We start from the raw sequence: 10,048 nt of genomic DNA, 5'->3' as shown, positions 1-10,048 counted from the left end.
GAAGATGAATAGAGGCATAACATCGCCACCACTAGTGATCACTCCAAACACCATGAGTTGAATGGATGTTTGATTTTATCACTCTCGATTCATGTCCTCAGAATGACACCCAAACACTGAAATTTTCATATTTGAGCTTCCAGCGCAAATGCCAAGTAGTACAGCATGTCCTTTCCAAATATTTGACAGAGTGAATTGCATCATGGTGGTGTTTTTCTCACAGACGGTGCCCAACTGACCCTACTATATTGTGTAGTTGACAAAATCCAAAACAATGCACATGCACGATATTGAAAATATAAAATGGCGACAATTTACCCATCGCACACTGTATACATATATATATATATATATATATATATATATATATATATATATATATAAATCACTGGCACCCATGCTGGTGTCATGTAAAATGCACCATTCAAGCGTGGCTGAAGCCAGTGCCACTTGACTGGCACCTGTACCAGTGGCATGTAAAATGCACCATTCGAGCATGGCCAATGCCAGTGCTGCCTGACTGGCACCCATTCCAGTGGCATGTAAAAAGCACCATTCGAGTGTGACTGATGCTAGTGCCAGCTGACTGGCACATAAAAGCACCCACTACACTCTGGGAGTGGTTGGCATTAGGAAGGGCATCCAGCTGTAGAAACCTTGCTAAACCAGCCTGGTGCAGCCTCCCAACTTGCGAGTTCTCAATTGAACCATCCAACCCATGCCAACATGGAAAGCAGACATTAAATGACGATGATGATCACAAATTAGAGAAATAGAAAATGAAATTCACACGATTTTTCATTAATCACAGTGATCATTTCTTTGACCCTTATTGCATTGATCCCTCAAAATCACGAAGCCTATTGCCAGCCACCTACAAGCAAATAACAATATGCTGTACAATCAAACCAAGTGAGACTGAGTTTATTGAGCATCTTACTTTTTGAAACATCACCTGAGAAGACACATCTGCACAGAAGGATGCACCATGACCAGTTGTATAGCATCTAACCCACTAGGAATCAATGCAAAATGGGTCAAAATGATCTCTGTCATTAATAAAGAATCTTCTAATTCCATTTTCTGCTTCTCTCATTTGTTATATACTTGACAAACACTGAGAAATTCCTGAGGTAGATCCAGTGGCAGTTATTTCAATGCTGTACATGACATCAGGTACCCATAGACAGTGAAAGTGCTTTAATTGGTATACTAACAGGTGTATATCCAAGCTTTAAATAACTACTTATATATATATATATTATTTTGTTTAAAAGAGTTCCAACACTGTCTGTTTTTTATGTTTTATTTATATTCCTGCAGAACCAATGTGGGGTATAGAATATGGAATATACAATATATAATATAAAATAAAATAAAATAAAAATGGATGGCACCATGAAAGAAAGTATTGAATGTAGACGAAATATTGAGTGTTCAATATAAAGGATCAAATATATAAATATATAAATATAAATATATAAAGGCGACTCGAGTTTCAGTATATATTGTATCTTGTATATTATATTATATATTGTATATTCCATATTCTATACCCCACATTGGTTCTGCAGGAATATAAATAAAACATAAAAAACAGACAGTGTTGGAACTCTTTTAAACAAAATAATATATTCCTCTATACACAATCATACAAAAAACCCCACCTTTTTTGTATTTATTTTTACTCGCATATATATATATATATATATATGTATATATGGTTCAGATTTAGGGAAAGCAAAAGACACAGACAGGTGAAATAACAACAAGCAGGTGTATTAGTTTAATGCTTGGGAAGAATGGAAAAATTTTTGATGTTTTGAGCCTACGCTCTTTGACAGAGAGGATTGAGAGGGGAAAAATGGGGAGAGAATGAAAAGGGTTTTTTTTTTTTCAGTTATATCTTCCAAATCCATTCACAAGGCTTTTGTCAGCCTGAGGCAAACACCATCTGACAGTTCTCATACAGTAGCACTGAAGCCTCAACTATGCGGTTCTGAAGCGAACTGCTTAACTACATGGCTGTAGTTACCATTATGGAATAGTAATACTTTTTCCATCTTTTCTTCTAACAAGACAAGTTGTTTTGTACTTTAATGGTTTAATGTTACTAAGTGAAGGAGAACCAATTACTTTAGCCTAAATACTTGTCTAGATTTGCTTTTCAATATCAATAAGCAATATATATATATATATATATATATATATATATATATATATATATATGCAAATGCACTCAAAGAACTATTCTAAACTATTTACAGTTTGTTCATTGATCACTGATTAGCTGGCATTCAGTCCATAAGTCAGAGCTGGGTGTGGTGGTCATTTATATGAACTTAGAAGGAGGACATGGAATTACACTACATAGCTAATGATGTCTACTGGCACAAGCATGATTAGTTTTTCACTTAACCACTGTTGTCTTGTTGTCATGACAATGCCAAACAGAAGAAGCTGATAGAAATTACAAGAGGAATAAACATAAAATAGCAACAACAGCAATAACAACAGTAGCAGTAATGATAATGACTAACAAACACTATTGCTGCTGCTGCTACTGCTAGTAATAATAATAATTCTTTCTACTAAAGGCACAAGGCCTGAAATCTTGGGGATGGGGACTAGTTGATTACATTGACCTCAGTGTTTCACTGGTACTTAATTTATTGACCTTGCAAGAATGAAAAGCAAAGTCAACCTCAGTAGAATTTGAACCCAGAATGTAGCAACAGACGAAATTTAATAATTCTTTCTATTAAAGGCACAAGGCCTGAAATTTGAGAGGAGGGAGCTAGTCGATTACATTGGCCCCAGTGTTTCACTGGTACTTGATTTATCAACCCCCAAAAAGGATGAAAGGCAAAGTCAACCTTGGCAGAGTTTGAACTTAGAACAAAGTAACAGGCGAAATACTGCTAAGCATTTTGCCCAGTGTGCTAATGATTCTGCCAGCTCACCACCTTGATGATGATGATGATGATGATGATGATGATGATGATGATGGTGGTGGTGGTGGTGGTGGTGGTGGTGATGGTGGTGGTGGTGGTGGTGGTGGTGGTGGTGGTGGTGATAATAATAATAAGGGTTTATCAGAGCAGCCCAAGATCAATGCCTGTCTACAAGAAGCTACCAGGCCAACTTATAAAAGAATGGCAGTAGCCCAATGTATGTAAACAACAAGCAGAAACCTTTGATCATATTGTCTGTATGTGCAGCCTTCTTGTGCCCACAGAGTATCTCGAAGGGCATCTCAATAGCACAGAACATCATATTCATGGGGTAATCTGCAAGGACCTGGACCTCTCCTATAATAAAAACTGGTGGGAATCCAAATCAACTTCAGTACTTGAAAATGATCACATCTCATTCCTTTGGATCATTACTGTTCAAACTGACAGAAAGATAGATGCAAATAGGTCAGCTATTATACTGAAGGATTTCAGACAAAAATCATGACTTCTCATCAATATGACTATCCCAGTCAAGAGCTACCAAAAAATGAGCAAATATAAAGATCTTGAAATAGAAATTGGCAAAATGTGGAATCTCAAGACTAGAACAATGCCTGTTGTCATAAGTGCCCTAGGGATGATTGCAAAAGGAGTTGATTGTTCCCTATCTCAGATACCAGGAAATCCAAAAATGGAAGATATTTTTAAAATAGTGCTGATGGGAACTGCTCATATCCTAAGAAAAATATTGTCAGTGTAATTCCCAAAACATCTTAATTGTAGAACATTATCAAAAGTACTTTTAAATGTACTTAATAGCAAACACATTAACTGTCATCTTCAGATCACATTATCATCTTATCATCAAATTACTTTTAAAGCAAACATTTAATTTCCTTTTGTTTTGACAGACACTCTCTAGAACAATACCCTATGCGAAGCTAAAAATATGGTACCCTAATCATAATACCAACTTGAACTTCTAACTTGTTATCTCTTGGGGGATCTGCATGAGACTTGTAGTCCATTTGTACAAACACAAAGCAAAAGCCAAACATATAATGATGATAAATGCCCTGATGCAGTACCAGTGAGTGGCTCTCATGGCTTCTGATTTTAATTGATTGGAAGTGTTATCATGTACATGTTTTGTCTTGGTATAAAAAAAGGGCTATAGCAAATATTCTGCTCAATGCCACAGATTTGCTTGTCAGTTGTTTGACCTTAACCAGTTGAGCATCTCCCTTAGTGGCTGATGATATGTGCATCTCTGATAACAAGCAAAAGTAGTCGGGGGGGGGGGCATCATAGCCATTTGTTGGGAGGAATTCTTTAGGGCTTGAATAATTCAACCCTGGAAACATGGGTATTTCATTCATCATTTTTAAACTTTATTCAAGGACCTTTTGAGAGGGATGGGTTATTCAAAGAAAATCCTAACTGGGCCCTACCTGCAAGGTTATGCACTGTTTATCTTAATATGAGATCACCATGTTGCGCATATATGGTTGTGATGCATGTGTCTGAGGACCCTTATCAGATGGGTAGTCATGATGGGTATACTGGGTTTTGTATAGTTGTACCCCAGTGTCACTTTGGTGACATGCATTACTATCTCACTCAATAATAAAAATAATAACAACAATCCTTTCTACTATAGGCACAAGGCCTGAAATTTTAGGGGAGTAGACTAGTTGATTACACTAACCCCAGTGTGTGACTGCTATTTAAGTTATCAACCCCAAAAGGATGAAAGGCAAATTCAATCTCGGTGGAATTTGAACTCAAAATGCTAGGACAAACGAAATGCTGCAAAGCATTTTGCCCAATATACTAACAATTCTGCCAGCTTGCTGCCTTAGTAGTAGTAGTAGTAGTAATAATAATAATAATAATAATAATAATAAGAAGAAGAAGAAGAAGAAGAAGAAGAAGAAGAAGAATAAGAATAATAATAATAATAATAATATTTCAAGATTGAAGTTACTCTTCACAAAGGTAAAGAAACAATAAGAAGAGCACAACTGTTATTGATAATAAATAGAGATTGACTCTGTTCATTAAAATGAAAATGAAAGGAATGGACAATATTTCGACACTCTGTGTGTCTTTTAAAAATTCGAAATATGAAATGAAGTGAAATTCAAAGATAGGAAACACCGAAACATTCAAAATTAGGAAACACTGAAATGAAATTCAGTTTCAGCATTTCCTAACACGAAGTGTCAAAATATTGTTCATTCATTTCATTTTCATTTTAATAAACAGAGTCAATCTTTATTTATTACCAGTAACAGTCACGCTCTTCTTATTGTTTAATAATAAGAATAATGATGATAATAATAATAATCCTTTCTTTATTAGCCACAAGGGCCAACAAAAATAAGACTGGACATTACAAAACATGAAGAACAAAGTGGGGTTACATAAAGTGTTGTGTAAAAAGTTAATAACAATGAAAACTATAACAAAGAGAATGCCTAAAAGAGGCAAGCAATTCTGGGCTACTCATAGAGATCCCACGAAAAATCCACAAGGGCTATGACCACTAGGGCAACAGCCTTCTCCCCTTCTTTCTCTCTTTGTCAGCCTTGGAAACTCAAAACTGCATGCTCAAAGTAGGCCCTTTGACACAGACCATCTTCACGACATTCACCCACCTTTTAATAAAATTGCTGAAAGTCACCAGTTCTCTCTCAACCCTCACATTCCTTTTCAGATAGTATCTGAAAAAGTTAATGAGGGGTAGGCCAAAGAGAAAAGTATTTATCTTCAGCCCTTTCAGTCTAGACCACCACACAACTTCTTTCGCTACAATACAGATGAAAACTGCCTCCCCTTGCCGGACAAAGTAAGGCAGTGGGGCAATCTTCATGATGGAATCAGCCAACAAGCAAACACATCCTACACATGACAACAGGTGTTCAACATAAACCCATATATCAGATATGCTCAGGTTTCATCACTGCGCACATCTCAGGCAGGTCCAACTGACAGCACTTCCATGCCTGTAGAGTTTATCTCAAACAGGCAAAAATCTCCTGTAGCACTGCCAGGCAATGGATTTCTGGAAGTTATCCCAGCCCAAAAGTCCTCTGGAACAGACTGGCGAGTTGAAATTCATCAACACCTAGAGTCTCTCCAAGAACGTTGTCATTTCCTTTCACCACTAACCTTCTATACAATGCCATAGTAGAACTTCCACTAACCACATTGCACGACTGGCTAAGAAGCATGAGCATCTGGTGATACTCAAGGTGCCAGACACCCAACATTGGTCTCTGTTTGATCCAAGATTGTAGCTCACTCAAAGAGACAAGCTATGGGAAAGCAAGTCTGACAAATGGTAACCACACCTACCCACCATTGTTGAGGAAACACTGGATGTGCTGTCTGTGCGTCAATAGCCATGGCGTACTCAGCCCACCGTTCATAGGGTATTGACAGCAAATGGAGTGCCTGACCAATGAAGTCCATCATTTCCACAAGAAGCAGAAAAGCAAATACTCCAGCTTGACTAGGTACAAATTGGAGCAAGGCACAACAGTGAGTCAGTAGTAAAAGACTGAAGCAATATATGTGTTCATCAGCTCTGCCTGACCTTTCAAGAATAGCTTCCTCTCGGCCCATTTTTGGGTGAGACTGGCTACCCTGCTTATCACCTCACTCCAGTTCTTCTCCAGTTGGAGATCCAGTCCGAACCAGACCCCAAACAATTTTACAGGCCCAACCGTCCAATGTCCTACAATGCTGTCAGTCAGCATGTATCTGCCTCTCCAGGTGCCAAGCTGCAGGTCCACTGACTTTACCAGATTAATCTGTATCTCCTGTTACTTCCTCGTATTCTTTCACAGTAGAGCTGACCAGGTCTATGTGCTCATCATCCATCACTATGATGGTGACATCGTCTGCATATGCCAACACAACTCTCCCACATCTTAGTTCACGCAAGATGCCTCTCAACAACTCCAGTTTCCGAAGTAATGGCTCAAGGGTTAGTACATACAAAATGGACAAGAGTGGGCACCATTGATGGACCAAACACACGATGTTGAATGGTTCTGATAGGTGACCATTCACCCAGACTACCGAGCAGATGTCACTGTACATGGCAGTGATCCAACTATGAAAAACCCAGACCGAAACCAGGTGTGATGACAACAGCTGCCAGATATTGATAGTAGTAGTAGTAGTAGTAGTAATAATAATAATAATAATAATAATAATAATAATAATAATAATAATAATAATAATAATAATAATAATAATAATAATAATAATAATAATAATACAACTACACATTATGTATTGAGTGTTTCGGTTAAATGGGAACATACAACAATTATTCACCCTTGTACACACATATATACTACATATACACACACACGTGTGCGTGCGTGCGTGTGTGCATGTGTGTATGCATGAGTGTATTATTGTATTTTGCAGCATGATAGATGCTACATTATGGAAGATACATCCTGGTTTTGAAAATGTAATTCTCCAAAAACAAAACAATTATTTAGACTTTCCACTACAGTTCCATCCAGATGTCCCAGGAGGGCTAGGTGGACTGAGGCTAAATATCTGTCATAAAACAAAATTAGCAGGCAATCAGGCAAAACCAGATAAACCAACAGAGTGCTCATACCTGTTAAATGAAATCACCAGACAATGGACATACAGTGTTACAATATTTTGCCTTTGGATTTAGTCTGCAAGATTCTTGATGTGAAAATGCATGTTGAACAGACTTGGTTGTGTCCCAAGAGGGTCATTATCCCAATAATAAACACACACACACTGGTTTGCATGATTAACAAAGTGATTAGTTAGTTGTCTTGTCAAATGATTAACTAGTTGACTAATAATAATAATAATAATAACAATAATAAAAGAAATAAAGCAGAACCACTAGCTGCAGTTTTATTGGCATAAAGATTCACCCAAAAGACAACAAAATACTCCACTACTTCAGGTTTCAATGCAAAATTATATTTATGCCTTCTTGATACACCTGCCAGAGATGAGGGAGATAATTTGCTGGACTGAAAATGGTTTGTGACACCAGTGAAGGCCAGATAGTAAATGAGCAAAGTTCTACACATTCAAGTGAGAAAAAAACAAAAGATTTCTGTTTATTGAGACAAGAAGCCAACCTTTCAAAACTTTATATACATGGTACTTTGTACCAATGCTATTAAAAAGCAAACAGCACAGCAGCAATGACAGTGTAGTTGCAGTAGTATTTAAGAAAATTTTTTTATTTACTGAGTAATTATAATTCTATTGACGTATTTCGAGATGGCCTTTTTATTTCTTGACAAATAAACACACGCATTATATATTCATTCTTCACTCATTAATTATTGTTCTTATTTTATCATATAGATGTTGGATGGAAGAAATGCTGAAGAGGTCACAGATGCGTGACAAAAAATTTCCAGACAATGGACATAAAATAAAATAAGAACAATAATAAATGAGGGAAGAATAAATATAAAGTACATGTGTTTATTTGGCAAGGAATTTTAAAAACTGGCCATCCTGATATATATAACAATATGTTTCACTGCATGATTTCACATCAGGAATCTTGCAAAACAAATTCATAAAGACATAATTCTATTCATATTGGTTTCAAATTTTGGCACAGGGCCAGCAATTTCGGGGGGGGGGGGGCTCAGTCAATTACATCAACCCTGGAGTTCAACTAGTATCTTATTTCATCGACCTTGAAAGGATGAAAGGCAAAAGTCAACCTCAGCAGAATTTGAACTCTGTACTTAAAAGACAGATGAAAAGTCACTAAGCATTTTGCCTGGTGTGCTAACTCTTCTGCAAGCTCACTGCCTTGTCCTTTTCTATTAATCATTGATATGCTAAGAAGTGGGCATTTTGATACTATTATTGTATATACCTTTGAGTAAATTTATTGTAGGCAGCAGTACAAGTTTAAGCTGGTATTGTGCATGTATTTGGACACACAAGCATTTGTAAACAATTATCTATGCAATCTCTCCAAGTTCTCTATATTTAATAAAGTGTTCAACATTTTCTGAACATGTTATATAGTACAGAAAATACTTGCATTTATCAAGTAATGGTATAATAGGCTTTATAAGAAGGTTGATTTCAGAAAAAAACCTAAGAAAATCACAGCAACAACTTCTCAGCCAGTATCATGAAAGATGCATGGTAATTTCAAAGAAATGTTGCTTTTATCCAAAAAAAGAAAAAAAAGAAGAAAAAAAAACCAAAGGCATCTTCCATGCCACAAAACATAGTATGTATGCATGTGGCAGATCCATCTATGGGTTAAATAGATTTCCCATGGGTAGAGAAGACTCCTGTTAATTTTCATAAAGCTGTGGGGAAAGCAGCTCTTCTAGGAGAAAGATGCTCTGAGATAGAACTTGCAGTCAAAATACTTCCTATCATCTTGCAACACTTGTCACTGGAACCTACTATGACAACCAATAGAGTGACAAAAGTGTTATAGACAAACTTTTATTTGTTAAATCCAGTGATGCACAGATGCCTCACAATTCATTTCATTTCTTGGTCCATTTTGCATTTATGAAGGTAAATCAGAACAATCAGGTTGAACATAAGATAGTTATCATCTAAGAAGACACAAAAATCATTAAGTATGTATAAGTGTATGTGTATGTGTGTGTGCGGAGGGAGGTTGTTTATTTGTTTTGTTTCACCCTTTAGCATCCTGATTACTCTACAAATGTAATGCTTATTTCTTCACATTCATCATCATTTAACGTCCACTTTCCATGCTGGCATGGGTTAGATGGTTTGATTGAAACTAGGAAGCCAGAGGGCTGCATCAGGTTTCAGTCTGATTTAGCATGGTTTCTATGGCAGGATGCCTTTCCTAATGCCAACCGCTCCAAGATTGTAATGGGAGCTTTTCAGATGGCACCGGCATGGGTACCATTTCCATGACACCAGCCACAACTACGATTTCACAAGTATCATTTACATGACACTGGCAATGGTCATGACTATTATTTCACTTGGCTTGATGAGTCTTTCACAAGCATAGCAGATCACCAAAGGTCTCAATCACTAGTCATCAC

At 36.9% G+C, this 10,048-nt stretch overlaps 1 protein-coding gene across 5 annotated transcripts in view; it reads right to left on the bottom strand.

The window, feature by feature from the left end:
- The window catches only part of LOC106877306 (all trans-polyprenyl-diphosphate synthase PDSS2), a 902,595-nt gene that overhangs the window by 415,600 nt on the left and 476,947 nt on the right, over positions 1-10,048 (bottom strand). The window lies entirely within an intron of this gene.

Source organism: Octopus bimaculoides, chromosome 4, assembly GCF_046866305.1.
Source record: "Octopus bimaculoides isolate indiv1 chromosome 4, ASM4686630v1, whole genome shotgun sequence".
In the NCBI taxonomy this organism is placed as follows: domain Eukaryota; kingdom Metazoa; phylum Mollusca; class Cephalopoda; order Octopoda; family Octopodidae; genus Octopus; species Octopus bimaculoides.
The sequence above is the reverse complement of the archived record's forward strand: the minus strand, read 5'-3'. Positions and strand labels throughout refer to the sequence as shown.